Genomic DNA, 16819 nt, shown 5'->3' on the forward strand with positions numbered 1-16819 from the left:
TCAATTTCCATCGATCAACCTTTTTAAGGTTACAAATAATGTCGCTATTGTTCTCCTGTTGTCTTGCCTTTATTCTGTCGTAGATTGCCTTTTGTTCACCTGTCATGTCACCATTCGTTTTATTGTCCTTTTTTTAGATCATCTATATGTCTCTCCTCAATTAAACTACCAAAGATCAGTGGGGACAGGTAGTTCCCTTGGAAGGTGCCCTTCCTGATTTCTACTGTCCCTAAACTTCTTCCGTATGCTGTCAGGTCCGTCCTCCAATTCGCCATACTTTTTCCAAGCAATGGAAACAATGATATCAGTGATATCAGTGATGATAACAATGATAATAATGAAAGGAAACGGACGGAGCATCCTCCTCCTCCTCATGAGCTGATTAATGATAGATCTAGTGATGGTGTCACAATAAAAACACTGGTAATTGCGCAACCTGATAATCGCTACGTCATATGAGTGACAGTGGAAAAGACAAAATATTGTGAATAACGGTCGTAATGAAACTGAAGCCCTTGATGGTGACAATGTTACACCCGGCAGGCTCAGAGATTCTGGTCCGGCTCCAGCCTGTCGATATCCAGAAGGGGACCACCACACACGGCGTAGATGGAGCAAGCAAATTAATGGTGAGGCGTGGTTGGAGTGCACCAAACTGTAGTTTAGCCGGGTTTTCTTCTTTTCTCTTTTTTTTTAAAATTCGTTTTACTTTTTTTTTTTCTAATCCCTTCTGGTTTTACTAAATTGCAAAATAAATAACTGCTAAGAAAAATTTACTTATTTCCGAAAATTATAGAAATATTCCTTAAAATAAACTTTCAGATAGTACGGGCACGTTTGGAATGGTTTGGATCATAATAAGCTTAACTTGGAGTCAACCATCACCACTACCGACACCACCACCACCATCCCCAACAATAGCAGTAAAAACAACAACAACAACAACAACAAAGTGAATTATAATCATCCTCCTTCATGCTCTTTTACATCCTGAGACCCAGGACACCAAAGTAATCTAATTATTTAAGCTAATTAATATGAAGTGCCGACAGGAAATGAGAAACAGATTGCTAATAATTAAATGAGAAAATTAGCAATTTCTTTTTTTTATGGGGTTTTGTAGTTGGTCGAAGATGATCTCGTGACGAAGTTTCAATGGAATCTTAGCATTTACTAAAACAGAAGAAGGCATTATCTCCGCTTTGGTACCAGAGCATCTATCCTTTACTTGTTTCTATCATTGGACTGCGGCCATGATGGGGCACCATCTAGAAGAATTTGTAGTCGAACAAATCGATCTCGGTACTTATTTGTGTGTGTGTGTGTGTGCGCGCGCGCGCACACACACACACACACACACACACAAACACATATGTATGTGAATATATTACTTATTTCTCATCTTCAGTGCAGCATTTCGAAATATAAATTTGAGAGTGTCAGGATTAAATATATGTACGCTCCTATTTCTAAATTCGGTGCGTGGCGAAGCAATCAGCTGACCCCTGATTATAATTATGTTTATAATTATAGAATATTTATATAATTTTACCTAAAAAGGTTATTTTAACGAACCGAACTACTTGGTAAAATTATTAATTATTAGTTAGTTAATTGATTAATTTTACTCTTTTATTTCTCTCTCTCTCTCTCTCTCTCTCTCTCTCTCTCTCTCTCTTTCTCTCTGGCTATCTATGCATCTATTAATCTACCTATTTATGTATCTGTCTGTCTGTATATCTATCTATCTATCTTTCATGTTCATAGACATGCAATAACAAAATGGCGGACCTATGAAACACTTGTCAGCCGAGAGACTCGCTGCAGTTTTTGAGGTGACATGTTACAAGCTTAGATAAACAATATCTTTCCGCAATATCAGTTGATAAAAAAAGAAAAAAAAGCTTGTCTATAAGCATTTACTGAAAACTAATACACGTGAATACCTGCAAGAGAATAATATGATAGCAGCATTATTAAGGAAATTGATATTGATATCTTAAAATACAATTGAAATACTGTTTTTTCTCAGAATCCACTGAAATAAAAACCTAATCTAAGATATTCAATTGTTATGATATGAATCCAAGCAAAACAAAACAACGGAAAAAATAGAGACTTTGTCGTTATATTTATTGTATATAGAGAAGGATCATCAATAAAATAGCAAGGATTTAATGAGGATGATTGGGGTGGAGAAGAGGGAATAAATATATTTGGCGTAATAAAAGAGAAAAACGAAAGAAAATGACGAAAATGGTGTCACATCCGGAAGTGGATCTGTTTCCGTTTGTCAGATCTTTGATGTAAACTGATTTGACAAAAGCCTGATGATATCTCTTATAGTAAATACGACTGCCAACCGATTGTCTGACCTGTGTGTGTGTGTGTGTGTGTGTGTGTGTGTGTGTGTGTGTGTGTGTGTGTGTGTGTGTGTGTGTGTGTGTGTGTGTGTGTGTGTGTGTGTGTGTGTATCTGGGTCAGTTTCATTCAAATACACTGCTGCTCGGGTTCCATCCGGGAGACTGGCTTCATTTGAGTGGGCGGATTTCGGTAGTTAGCAGAAGCTATCATATCCGTTCTAATGAAAGGTCAACTATCCGCAGTCGTACGTGTATTATAGGACGAGTACAAGTATGCATGCGTGGGTATGTGTGTGTGTGTTTTGTCTGCGTATGAAGAAAATATGAGCGATGAGATAAGAGGAAAACAGGAATTGAATAAACGTTCACATGAATATGCGTAATATATGTAGCCATATAGAAAGCTGTGTGAACGTCTACACACACACGTGTGTGTGTAAGAGAGAGAGAGAGAGAGAGAGAGAGAGAGAGAGAGAGAGAGAGAAGGTGTTTTAGAGTAGAATATTATACACGGAGAGTTGCATTTGGCTGTTGTGTCGATATGACGACTGCGAAAACAAAGGTTCCTCACCTTCAATGGCCTTGTCGTAAATGTTACGCGCAGTGGGCATAGCTGAGCAGTTAAGAAGCTGGCCTTGCAACGACGTGGTTTCGGGTTCAGCTCCACTGCAAAGCAACTTGGGCAAATGTCTTCTACAAAAACCTCAGACCGGTCAATCTCTTGTGAATGAATTTTGTCGATGGAGTCCGTATGTAATGTATGCATGTATGTATGTACGTACGTACGTATGCATATATATATATGTGTGAAAATGTGTATGTTTTGATTTATGTATGTATTCTCATACATATAGTTGCATATCTAGACATGTTCATATATATTTCAATGATAAACTTCTGTTACGAAACAAACGAGTGATGATCCAATCAATACTTGGAATTCAAAATAAACTTCGCTTCGGAATGAGCGTTCTACACGACTTCATTCAACGCAATACTCAAGTAAACATAAAACTCTGACTAGTTCGAATCTCAAAGGATACTACAGTGAAGACCCTGAAAAAAAAACTAAACGGGTATTATAGCAACGTTGTAATTGCAACAGTTTCTAACCAATGTAGTGGAAACATATGTAGGTCAATATTAAGCTGTAATTAAATCTAAATGTAAATTAAAAGGCATGAAATGGTACTTCATCATGCTCCTTTACAAGCAGAACACCGAAGGAATGGTACAGGCATGGGGGAGGGAGGGGTAGCGAAGAGAGGTAATGGGTGTGAGTATGAGGTAAGTGGAAGAGAGATAAAGAGGAAAGGGAAAGAGAGGTGATGATTTGGAAAAGAAGGGCTTAAAGGAAGAGACCTGCACACACGCGTATTCGTACACAAGCACCACATACGCGCATGCGCACGCACAAACATGTTATTACGCATTCTGTGCCCGAATATGAGAAAGGAAATCGAGACAATACAACTACATTCGACAAAAAAACAGAAACAAATGAAACGATTCTACCTGGTTACAAGATCAAAAGAAACAATAGCGAAATTCTAGCGAACTACATCTTATCACGTTACCAAATGACATACTTGTCAGGATAGTTCTAGATACGCAAAAAGACCCGCGATGCATTAACCATTAAAGCAAAATAAGCGTACGGCATCAAGGGAAGGGGAAGTGATAAATGGTTTACGACTGTATACCACTGAGCTGATGTATGCTACTCTTATAACATATATATATATATATATATATATATATATATATATATATATATATATATATATATATATATATATATATATATTTATATATATATATATATGATTTGAAGGCGATTTGATTGCTATTTCTAGCAGACTCCTCCTCCGGCTGTGTTACCGGTGATAAAATATTTATGTGTCTCTTATTACAAGGTATCCGTCGATACACCTCACAGATCCCCAACTGAACAAAATTTAAGGGAAAAACATATGGTCGGTGAGGAGTTAGGCACTCCCAGAAGGATGTGTGTGTGTGTGTGTGTGTGTGTGTGTGTGTGTGTGTGTGTGTGTGTGTGTGCGTGTGCACAGTTGCTCACAGTTTCTCACAGATCCAGGTTGCCGTTGGTCAGAGAGTTTTGGTGGAGATCTCAACCAAAAATCTCCGACGAACGGCAACCTGAAACTGTAACAGTTTTTGTCATGTCTTTCTAACTTTATTCACAAAGCATGTTACTCTGCCTCCGGTATTCGAGTACTGTTTCTTCCACCTTGCTTCACATCTACGCGCTTACTCTGGTATATATATATATATATATATATATATATATATATATATATATATACACACACACACATATACCTTACAAAACTATACACATATGTTTGTGCGTATGCGTGCGTGCGTGCGTGCGTGCGTGCGTGCGTGCGTGCGTGCGTGCGTGCGTGCGTGCGTGCGTGCGTGCGTGCGTGCGTGCGTGCGTGCGTGCGTGTATATGTAACATGTGTGAAATGGCAACAGTTTCTTCAGCCAGGAAACGAAACTGAATCGTTTGACCCGGATTGGGGGAGGTGTCGTAATATCTAACTCTCTCGGCGTTTGCATCAACACGAGCGAATCGTGAAGGCAGCCAGCCATGGGACGCCAAGTGTTAGGTTACAAGATAAGTTGTTGCTGTTGTTGTTGTTGTTGTTGTTGGTGGTGGTGGTGGTGGTGGTGGTGGTTTTGGTGGTGGTGGTGGTGGTCATCCTAGATCTCTGGCACGTCTGAAGCCATGGGAACTCCCCAGCCGGACATTATTCAACTTTGCTACTCTGCATTTACGAACAAAGAAGCCAGATTTGACATGTTTCAACAGAATCTGATTCAGAATGACCCTTAGAACCATTTGCTCGACATCGGAAGACATCAATAATCATAAAATTAGAGGTTGGACCAACCTGAAACCAAGGGTGAAAAACAACATTATTTGAGTAACGAAAATGAAGTGGCACACTTGGTGTGTTGTGGCGCGCTTTATTTGCTACGGCCATAATACGGAGAGTCAAGTGTTAAGAAGAGTCATGTGCTAAAGAGAGTCAAGTGTTGAGATGAGTCAAGTGCTAAAGAGAGTCAAGTGTTAAGCAGTGATGAGTGAAATGTTACAGAAAAAAAAAATCAGAGTTTAAGTGGAAACTGGTGTTTTAATTAGGAAGGAAATAAGACGAGATATAATTAGCCAACAGCAAAATGTGAGAAACTGATAAAAGGTTGTACGAGTGGTGTGGGTTGAGGGTCTCTTTAGATAAATACCAGGATGGATGGCAACGGTTTTATCAGGCAACTTTAAAGGAAACTCCTAATTGGAATTCAAATGAATTTTACATAATCTAAAGGCTGACGCGAAGTTCATGAATATACAGAATGCCTCGTGCTAAGCATTAAAAATTAGATAAGTTTTTATAACAAAACGCCAGGAGAGGATCTGCCGTGGATTTACTTGTCTTTCTTCATCAATAACAACTGGACAGACAGGCGCGACACATTCGTCCATCCGTCTTCTCCACCTAATATTCTTGGAAGTGTCGTAAGAGAAGAGTCTTCGGGCATCTCCTTTATAGGGTACAGTCAGAAGCAGCCGTCATTAGATGTTCCGGATGGGTTCTCAAATGTGACCAACTGAAACTGAAAATTTATCGAACCCTTTCGTTCTTGATCTACCCTTAGGTCCTCCGTCAGTCAGCTCGACTTGAAGAATCCGTTTTGCGATTCCCTGCTGCGACATTTTAATCACATGTCTGTAGTACCGGAGCTGTGACTTGTCAATGCGGAGAAGTAGCGGTTCGGCCCCGAGAAACATCTCCGGAAAAGAGCAACAAGCTGATCTTCTTCAACGCCCAACGTCTACCCAAGAACGTCGGCGCACTTTTCCTCCGCTAATCCTCTATAAAAAGCTAAAGTGGACGTTCCACCTCACCAAGCAAGCTTGATGGGCTCCGGCCATGCAACAGGTTGTACTGGGTCACATGTTAACAGCAGCGCTTGTGTGGGAGGTGGGGGTGGGGGCGTGTATGTATGGGAAACCGAGGGGTCTCCAGTGTCAACTTTTCTCGTTCTTTCAGAAACTCTAGGTTTTGATTTGAAGGTGAGTTGGCTACTGTTTCTAGCATGTCTGGTGATCGCTTAGAGGTGCTACTAACTGGTTTCTAGTCGACTGTAGGTGACCTAAATCTTCTGTTTATTGCTATAGAACTCAATACTGCTTCGGTTAGCGCTTATTTGACAGGAGGAGGCTGGAGGCCATAAATCACTCGGGTTTACTATTTCAAAAATGTGATTTTCTGACTGGATTTTGGTAAGAATTACGGCATAAACTGTGTAGGCGGGAGAGAGAGAGAGGGAGAGAGAGGGAGGGAGAGAGAGAGGGAGAGAGAGAGAGAGAGAGAGAGAGAGAGAGAGAGAGAGAGACATAGACAGACAAAGACGGAGAGAGAGACAAAGACAGACAGACAAGAAGAAAGACAAGGAGGAGGGAGGAAAAGTTCATGCACGCGTGTGTAGAGAGGGGGAGTGTGAGAGGTAGGGAGGAAGAGTGCTGGTACGTGTGGGAGTGTGGGGGCGGTGAGAGTGTGTGTGCGTGTGCGTGCAGGGGGTGAAGGAGAGAAGAGAAGACAAGGAGGGAAAGTCCGTGTACGTCCGTGTGTGAGAGAGAGAGAAAGAGAGAGAGGGAGACAGACAGACAGAGTGGGAGGGAGAAAGAGAGATAGAAAGAAAGGGGGAGAGAAAGAGAGAGAGAGGAAGAGGGAGAGAAAGCGTCAGAGTTAGAGAGACAGAGATTGGGAAAGAGAAGGAATGTTTGTGTGTGTGTGTGTGTGTAAATGTGATATTTAGAGTGTGATGCAAAAAGATGTTTCTCCATGTAAACTGGAGCGAGAGAGAGAGGGGGGCGAGATGGAAAGAGAGAGAGAGAGAGAGAGAGAGAGAGAGAGAGAGAGAAAGTTAGAGAAAGAGAAAGAAAGACTGAAAGGGAAAGATACAGAAGCAGATAGAGAACTAGAGGGAGAGGAGGGGAGGGAGGGAGGGAGGGAGGGGGAGGGAGATTGATAGACTTGGAGCAAATTAGAAAAATAGAAAGGATTCGATGATCTGCTAGAAATAGTACGAAATCCCATTTGAATCACGCCATCAAGGAAGGACATAGTAGATCGTGTAGCGTTAGATGAATATGACAAAAAACGGGATGGTCAAGGATTTTGATCGCAGGTCTACGTGATCGCATTCGTATATGGGGGGGGGAGATAAGAGGGAGGGAAGTAGAGAATGGGAGAAGGAGGGGTAGGGTTGGAAAGAGAGAGAGAGAGAGAGAGAGAGAGAGAGAGAGAGAGAGAGAGAGAGAGAGAGTGGAGGTGGCTGAGACAGTCAATGTGTGCACGCGCGCATGTGTGCACGTATGGAAAGAAAAAAGAAAGATTGTGGTGCGTACGTTTGTGAATGTGTGTGTGTGTGTGTGTGTGAAAGAGAAAGGCATGGATATGAGTGAGAGTGATAGAAAGGAAGAAACACACACTCCCCCCTCTCTCTCTCTCTCTCTCTCTCTCTCTCTCTCTCTCTCTCTCTCTTTCTCTCTCTCTCTCTCTATCACCACGTATTTATGCTGTATTTTTTTATCCTATTTTTGACAAGCAAACGTAAAGAGATTTACTTATCCAACGACCATTTTCCCAAAATTGTTAATGTTGTTGTTGTTTGTTGTTGTTTTATCTTAGCTATGATCTAAAACATTCCAACTATAATCATACGGCCATTCTGTCTTATTTTTATTTTTTCCTTGGGCATAGTCTACCCCGGACTACCTTGTCCAATGTGCTAGTTTTCAAAACGCTAGGTGTAGCTTGAGAAAGATTCACCAGTTCTGGTCGTTGAATTTTATTTGTTTCACTCAGAGGCTGTGGTTATGCTGGGACTCTGAAGTTATATATAGTAGATGGAACAGGGACAACTGACGAAGGGATATACTCTTTATGTTTCATGTCTCGTTTCTCTGTTTTTTTTTTTTTCGTTATTCGAAAAAGTTCGTTTTCTGTTTTCGTTTTTGTTTTCGTTTTCATAAAACAATTATATATAATTGCGAATAAATCACAATTATAACGGAGAGGGTTGCAAAAACCCTTACATCTCTAGAAACAGCAGTCAAGGAATGGCTGTGTGGTAAGTAGCTTGCTTACCAAATCACATGGTTCCGGGTTCAGTTCCACAGTGTGGCACCTTGGGCAAGTGTCTTCTATTATAGCCTCGGGCGAACCAAAGCCTTGTGAGTGGATTTAGTATACAGAAACTGAAAGAAGCCCGTCATATATATATACATATATATATGTATTATGTGTATATGTATGTGTGTCTGTGTTTCTCCCCCCCCCCCCCCTACATCGCTTGACTATCGATGTTGGTGTGTTTAGATCGGGTGCCTGAATAACACCCCATAGCTTCATCGGGGTCTTTTGGACATATTTGTCCATATAAATCAGTAATGACCTTCGCAGTGGTAATGTCTCCCCCTCTATATTACACAAATGTAATTCTTTTTATTGCAAATAAATTGCACTTAATGTTCGAGGCTCCGACGAAGCGACAGGATGCTTTCCAGGCGCTCAACTATGGGTCCACTGCATCTTATACCAGAAACAGCCGTAGGGAATGGCGTTTGAAACATAATATCATTGGTTTTCCTGTGTCACCTCTTTTCCTTATTACCACTCTGTACTCGTCTAACGTTGTATTCGGAAACATACGTATGCTGAGTTCTACACCAGGTCATTTGTCTCGCAACGACTAAGCGAATATTAAAATGTGTGTGTATATCAGTGAGTGTGTATGTATCAGTGAGTGTGTGTACATTATACACACGTCATATAATGTATATGTGAAAACAGAGGAGTGTCGTTAAAGCTAACCTTGCTAACGTGTCATTAGATTTGCACCGAACCGAACCTAGGTCAGCGAATATCTACTGACACCTCTTATTATTGATAAGTAGGAACAGATTCAAGCAAATTATGCTAAATGTTTCAACAAAGAGTGAAAGGAGAGATAGAACGGATCGGTAGACAAACAGAAAGATAAATAGAGAGAGAGAGGGAGGTGAGAAGAAGAAGTTACAAAGCGAGATTTTAACCTTTAACAATTTATCAGCTTTCAAAGAAGACAGCAGCGAATCAAGGATTAATGTAATCTTAATACATTAAGGAAGTAAACAAAGGGAGAGAGAGAGAGAGAGAGAGAGAGAGAGAGAGAGAGAGAGAGAGAGAGAGAGGGAGAGAGAGATAGAGAGTGCAAGATTCAGCTCCGTGTAAAGGGTACATCCAGGGGAAAGGAGGAAGGGGTAGAATTAACCTAGATTGTAGTTTCAAGAAATTATTGAGGTCAAAGGTTTGGGACAAATTACGGTTTTTTTTTTATATTCGTTTAACAGTTTGTAATATATTTAAAGAAAGGTAGAATTGGTCGATAGTGAACCGAAAAACCGAAAATAATAATGGTTTTTTAATCTAGTCACAAGGCATCGTTGCTATTATATGGACTGAAGCCTGCTTATTTAATTGAACCCCGGAAGGAAAAGATACTAAGTTGAACCTGGTAGGATTTGAACTATGTATGCATAAATATATTTGAGTCAGTGTGGGTGGGTGTGTGTGCGTGTGTTCCTAGTAGAAAATTTATAATAATTAAAAAATAGAAGAGATATACATACATACATGCACACATACAAACATATATACATACATACATGCATACATACATTCACACAAACACACAATTGTAGTCAATGTTTATGACAAAGAAAGAAAGAAAGAAAGAAAGAAATAAAGAAATAAAGAAAGAAAGAAACAGATTGAAAGAGAGAGAATGGGGTTGGGTGGTGATAGGTTTATAAGGAATTTAAGTGGAAATTCTTGAACAGCTCAGTGGTTGGATTAAGCGATTTTTGTGTATGAGGTATAATTACATTTGATATATGTCAAGGAGATAAGGGTGCGTGTGTCATTGTCTCGCTCAACTCTGAGAGCGGGTGGCTACCCCTTTATCCAGTGCAGTAACTGACGCGCTGGATTGCAGATGTGGAAGTCAGCTGCCCAGCGGATGTTAATATAAAACTAAAGACAAGCGAAAAAGAAAATACCTACACTAAATCTACAGTTACTCTACCCAGATTACAAGTTCAGGTTTATACCTGTAATTATTGGGACCCTGGGATATGCAACGCACTACCTAAAAACCAATCTTGAGAAATTAAGCTTCTCAAAACCAGAAAGGAGAAAGATGATTCGAAGACTACATATCTAATCTATAAGAAACACACTTAGCAACCAGATGGCGTCGGGTTCAGTCTCTCTGAACAAACCCCCAGATCGACTAATGCCCTGTGAAGGAATTCGATAAGTGGAAACCACGTAGAAATCCGTTGCAATGGGGCATCTTCAGATTCAGTAAATAATATACAAAAACAATAACAAACAAACAAAAAATTCGTCAGATATGTCATTTGGAAGTCTTGACTTCAAAATATGACTAATAACAAATTATAAACTATCTATTTTATGGCATCCAACCATTTTGTAATTAATTCTTCACAAGAAGTTCGCTAACACAGCTGGGCATGACGAGCGGGGGAACGCCGAAACAAAAAGTTTAAGAACTTTTACTTTGAGGCAGCGGTTCTCAACCATATTTTATCTGTAGAACCTTTTGATCATTATTTCATTCTGCTAGACCCCCACCTCCGCTCCATCAACAACCATTCGGTGTTTAAAAATTAGTTTTATAGAAACTTCGCTCAAAATTTCTATTTTGCTTTTCCTACATTCCCTTGTGTAGGTTGAACCAAGTAAAACGGTAGACAAAGAAACCTAGTTGTTTCTTGCAATATTTACCAATAAATACATCTAAAGTAAGGGTTCTCAACCAGTTTTTATCTATGGACCCCTTTCATTACTATTTCATTCTGGTAGATGTGTGTGTGTGTGTGTGTGTGTGTGTCTGTGTGTAAGAGAGAGAGACAAAGTGAGAGGAGAAGGGAGGGCGTATATGTGACGATTGGGGTCCTTGTAGAAGGTGTTTAAATATTTGTTGATCCCCAGCTGGAGACAGTTGTGTTCCATTAGGCTAATGAAACGCACGGAAAAGTATGGGGTAAGTCAGAAAAAAAGAAATAGCGAGCCGAAGGTTCAAGTGGGCGCCTCTCTGTGAATACAGGCATACATATGGATATGGATGTGTATATATATGGATATATATATATATATATATATATATATATATATATATATGCATATACATGCATGTATATATGCATGTATACGTGCGTAGGTACAAACTTTTCTTGAAGCGTGCGTCACGCAACGGTAATATATGGGAAAAGGACGCTGTTGCTTCCCTCCTCCTCCTCCATCTTCCCCCCATCCATCCATCCATCCTCCTCCTCCCTCCCTCCCTCCCTCTATAACCACACATTGCTGAAGCCCGTTGGCTCGGCTTATTTAACAAAGGCTGAGTCCCCCAGCATCAGTCATCAGTCACTCTTTATCACTTTCGCTGTTTCTCTTCATTCAACTATTCTCTCTCTCTCTCTCTCTCTCTCTCTCTCTCTCTCTCTCTCTCTCCCTCACTCCCTCTCTTTCTTTCTTTCTCTCTCTCTCTCTCTCTCTCAATTTATCTACCTATCTAATTATCTCCCACCCTCAACTTTTTTCTATTTACTCCCCCCCTCTCTTTATTTAACAATTACCTCCGTCAGCACCACCTCTCCCCCTCCTCCTCCTCCTCCTCCTCCTCTTCCTCCTCCTCCTTCAGCTCTTTTTTTCTTCCTCTCCCTTTTTAGCCAACATCCATTCATCGAATCTCTAACCTTTTTCTCTCATCCTTGCTTCTTCTTTAGTGAAAAACAACAGCGGAACAGAACTGAACTGTTTGTCATTCAATCGGGTGTGAGGTAAAAAGAAGAAGAAAAAAAAAGAACAATAACAAAACAAGACAAAAGTCTAGCAGGATGTTAAAGCAGAATTTGACTTAATTGGAGTGCGACGGTGGATCGACTTTTATTAACTCCTTCACAACAAATCTCATGGACGACATATTAACTCATTCATATCCGATTTGAACTTTTTAAACTTCCAAACATGCAACCATAAACACTTTGGTATAAACTGCTCAAAACTCGAAACTTGGAAACAGTAGCTTTTATGGAGAGAACTTTGTAATGTGTTCTTTGAAAGGAAATTCTTCATGCAACATCGAATAACTATGGAGAGAAAAATCTACGCAGAATCTCACCTTTGGTAATTACTTCTCTTTTTTAAGAAAACAAAAATGTTTTGATACTCGACCCGTCCACTTCGAGTCTTGGACTTCTGTTAATCTTTTGTTACCGGACCTGTTCAATGTAACTAACGACAGTCAATCTTTTCCACGTTGACCTCTGTCAGTTTTTTTGTTCAATTTGACTGACCATAGCCAAACTTTTGGCACCGGACCTGTACATTTTGACCCCTATTGAATGTGACTGACCACAGTCAGAATTTTCATACTGGACCTGGACCTGTACAATCTTTCGTTACCGGACCTATTCAATGTGATTGATCACAGTCAAACTTTTGACACTTGACCTATCCAGATTGACTGTTACCAGTTTGACATTTTCTCATACCGTGGACATACATATTCATTTTGACGTCTATCGAGCATTTTATAACGGAACTGTCTACTATAACCACTGTGAGTATTTCAATGCCGAGGACATATCTAGTTTGACAGTCGTCATTTTTTTAAACTGACCTGTCCAGTTTGACTTGTCAGTCAAATAAAGGAACTTATCAAATTTGGCCATGACTTGTTTCTTTTTGACCAACTACTACCATTTAGATGAATGTTTTCTAAACGTAAGTAAATTAATACTTTTTTCGGCTTATTGTTTCTGAAGAATCAGATTGTGTTCAATAGCGATGTATTGATGAATGCATTCAATATAGAGATGATTTGTATTGATTTTATATTATCTGCTTTACCAATATTAGGTATTCTGTATTAAGTTACGTATTATTACACACACACACACACACACACACACACACACACACACACACACACACACACACACACACACACACACACACACACACTTGTGTGCGTGCGTCCGTGCGTGTATATGTATGTGTACATGTACACACATACACACACCCATACGGAAATACATATGTATGCACATGTAAATATATATGTATATATATTTGTGTGTATGTATACATGTATTTATATATAAGTATATATATATATGTATATATATATATATATATATATATATATATATATATATATATATATATATATATATATATATATATATATATATAATGTATATGTATATTTGTATATGTACATATATTTATATATGTATTTTTGTTTATATATATATACATACATATACGCATTGATGCATGCACGCATGCATACATACATACATACATACATACATACATACACACATACACTTTCTTAACCAGCGGATGCGTTCTGAAAATCCGAACGAACCACGTTTGCAGCTCCAATCCAGTTACAATTATTAAACCGCTGTAATTTCCTTTCTGGATATTTCACGGTCAATGCCGGATTCATGGATCCATTTTAATAACAAACCTCCTTCTTGCTCCCTGCCATACTCACATTTGTAGTGTTTATGTTATCGTTAAACTACAAAACGCGTTGGGATTATTCTTTATGATCAATATGAGTTATTCGCTTTCTGTTGTACTGTGTAACCCCGTTACATGTTTAAGAACTGAATGAAGCCTACTCACTCAGTGAGTATTGTTGAGGGTGGGTGACGCCTTCGTAGTTATATCAAAAGCATAGGATACTGGGAAGAACAACCTGTTCTCATACATACATATATATATATATATATATATATATATATATATATATAGATAGATAGATAGATAGATAGATAGATAGATAGATGTATATATAGACATCTATCTATCTATCTATTAGATATCTATCTATCTATATATGTATATGTGTGTATATATATATATATATATATATATATATATATATATATATGTGTGTGTGTGTGTGTATGTATCTATCTATATCTATCTATCTATCTATCTATCCATCCATCCATCCGTCCGTCCGTCTCTCTGTCTATCTATCTATCTATCTATCTATATATATATATATATATATATATATATATATATATATATAAATGCTGTCTTTCAGTGCCCTTCTATGTTAATCTGTTGTATAGAAACTATTATGCAATAAGCTTCGTTCTTTTTACTGAGCGACGCAAAGGAAAAAATATACGTAGTGTACCACAGAAGGTCACCAACACACAGAAAGGAGTAACTGCTTGGTTGGCAGATTTTGCTGGAAGTAATAACCAAATTTCCCTCAAATCACACCCTACTGTCTTAAAGAAAAAAGAAAAAGGCCTAGCTTAGTAATGAAGTACTTGAGGGAGGGTGGGGGCTTCATATTGGGAAAATAAACGTAATGGTCACGACTGGATTGTCTTTGATTGTAAATCTGCTCGATCGGGGCTAACGTGGGTCTAAATTATTGTTGCAGCAGCAGCAGCAGCAGCAACAACAATAGCAACACATTTAGATTCGGTAGCAAAAGCAGCTTCCCAAAGGTTAAGCTTCCGGTTGGAATCTAGCAACTATTCCAGCTCTTATCTGTTGCTGATCCCCTCGGTAGGGTCCAACATGACCCACATTAGGGAGCTACTCTTCACTTGTCTAGAACAAAACTACTACTGCTGTTGATATTTATATATATATATATATATATATATATATATATATATAGAGAGAGAGAGAGAGAGAGAGAGAGAGATAGAGAGATAGAGAAATAGACAGAGAGATAGACACCTCACTGCCTTCGACCATCCAGCCTCCCAGCCTCCCAACCACTCAACCCCCCGCTCATTTATCTCCACAAGACGATTTAATTCTCGGGCAAACATTAATTTAAAACCCATTAGCACACTCTACCGTGTCCTATCTGTTTTTCTTCTTCTTTACTACTCTCACGCATACATCCTGAGCATTCAAAACTTGCTCGCTGTGTGAGCCACCTCCAAGTTACGAGCCTACCCCACATGCACCTGTTTCTTCAACGGACTTCATAACAACAAATATATAAAAACACCTCGTACACACACACACACACACACACACACACACACACACACACACACACACGCACGCACGCACGCACGCACGCACACACAATTGTCTTTTTCCTCAGTTTCTCCAACAAGAACATAAAGGAAACCTTGGTCGCAGAATAGCTGCCAAAACAGCTAAGATGATCGGGTAAATACCCTTAGAAGACGGAAAAGAAAGTGGCCAGCTAGGTGCCGCAGAAAATCGAACCCTTACCTCTCGAATTCCGGCTGAGCGCTCACTAAGCACTTCAAAGTTTGCTTATAAAGATGTTCTCACCAACAAAGGTTTGGCTGACTTGTGGCATTTGCATCAAACTTGTGACGTCATAATTCTTTTATACTCTAGGCACAAAGACCGAAATTCTGGTGGAAGGGGCCAGTCGATTAGATCGACCCCAGTATGCAACTGGTACTTAATTTATCGACTTCGAAAGGATGAAAGGCAAAGTCGACCTCGGCGGAATTTGAACTCAGAACGTAAAGACAGACGAAATACCGCCAAGCATTTCGCCCGACATGCTAACGATTTTGCCAGCTCCTCGCCGCCTTACTTGTTACGTCATGACTGCGGCTGAATTGGCAGCATCGGTAGCGCTTCACACTATTTGTTGCAACTCTTTATGCTCTGAGTTCAAATCCCGGGCAAGCCAACTTTACCTTTTATCCTTTCAGTCTAAGGACAGTGGATTGGCGGAACTGTAAGAGCGTTTACCTTGATGCCATTCGGTATTTGCTCCGTCTGTTTATGGTCTGAGTTCAAATCTCGCCCTGGTCAACTTTACCTTTCACCCATTCGGGATCGATGAAAATAGTACCAATCTAAGGTGGTGGATTGATAGAACTGCAAAAACGTCAGATCGGATACTTTACGGTATGAGTTCAAATCCGGCAATGACCTACGTAACCGGTAGACTTAGCCAGTCGCCTGATTGAACAGCACTACTCGGCACCTTGGATGTCTTTAGAGGAGACCACTCTGTTGCAGGCATTCAGGCCCGGCTCTCGGTTTCAGGATATCTTCCTCTTTCCCTCCCACCTGTCTCAGAGACCCTGTAGCGAATTATGTGCACAGCCTCCCCCCCCCCTGACTAAACGATAAAACTAACAAGAAGAAAAAGTCATTCGACCACGCCTGCCTGCAGAGAAATACGCGTGCACATGTGTGCATGCATTAGCTTGCAAAGGTGTATCAATACCAACGGGTTAAGAGGGAGACACGCGGCAGCTGTTGCTGTCGTCTGCATTATTAAGGGATTTACGGACG

The 16819-nt window shown here is 39.9% G+C and overlaps 1 protein-coding gene across 1 annotated transcript in view; it reads left to right on the top strand.

Annotated features, from left to right (window-relative positions):
• The first annotated feature begins 12211 nt into the window (after nt 1–12211).
• The window catches only part of LOC128250676 (uncharacterized), a 39662-nt gene continuing 35054 nt past the window's right edge, over nt 12212–16819 (top strand). Inside the window, exon 1 of the mRNA XM_089342348.1 lies at nt 12212–13255. The gene's annotated coding sequence lies outside the window, so the exon portion shown is untranslated. The remainder of the gene's footprint in view (nt 13256–16819) is intronic.

Source organism: Octopus bimaculoides, chromosome 25 (genome assembly GCF_046866305.1).
Source record: "Octopus bimaculoides isolate indiv1 chromosome 25, ASM4686630v1, whole genome shotgun sequence".
In the NCBI taxonomy this organism is placed as follows: Eukaryota; Metazoa; Mollusca; class Cephalopoda; order Octopoda; family Octopodidae; genus Octopus; species Octopus bimaculoides.